The sequence below is a fragment of the Sinocyclocheilus grahami genome, unplaced genomic scaffold (genome assembly GCF_001515645.1).
Source record: "Sinocyclocheilus grahami isolate Dianchi unplaced genomic scaffold, SAMN03320097.WGS_v1.1 scaffold3799.1, whole genome shotgun sequence".
Taxonomy (NCBI): Eukaryota; Metazoa; Chordata; class Actinopteri; order Cypriniformes; family Cyprinidae; genus Sinocyclocheilus; species Sinocyclocheilus grahami.
Window position 1 is genome coordinate 1 of NW_015508857.1, and position 792 is coordinate 792.

Genomic DNA, 792 nt, shown 5'->3' on the forward strand with positions numbered 1-792 from the left:
ATATTTTATTTATCTGTAGACAGGTATGTGGTTGATAGTTGAAGAAACTAGTGTGTTGACTAAACCTGCTCGTACACTTTTCTGCTCGTCAGACTTTTGTTATTAGTAGAACAATATGTCTTTGAGTTTCAGTTTTCTATGACACTCCTCATATGGAATGTTTTAGAATTATGGCATGTTTGGCATCAGAATCACAGCTACCACAAGTGTTTACTTTCACTTTTAAAGGATACTTTTCAATATCAGAACATAATTCAAAACACCTGAACTGTGTGTCTAATGTTACTGTTTACAGAAAACAGAACTCCTTTAATGAATTTAGATTAATTAGATCAACAATAAACTTATTAGTGGGACTGATATTTGCATTCTAATCAACTGTCATTAGTATTATACAGTATGTCATATTTGTATTGCCTTTTAAAACAATAAGCCTTTTTGTGAATTCCAATTTAAATAAGTTGATTTCAAATATTTTGCATCAATTAAAAATATATCCTGATACAAGCTCTCTATACAATTTATTTACATAACATTTTTGTGGCTTCTCTATAAAATACTCCAGTCATTTAATGGAGGATAAGACTCATTTGTTTACTTCACCTTCACTGAGATTTTTCTTTATTTTCTTCACAGGTCACGTGTCTCATTTATCTTAAAGGGGTCACATAATGCTCCATGCACTTTTACAAGTTGGTTGAACTGAAATGTGTTTTGGCAGTGTGTGTACACAACCACCCTAAAATGATAAAAATCCACCCAGTGGTTTTTTGTTAATCTACTAAAATCTTT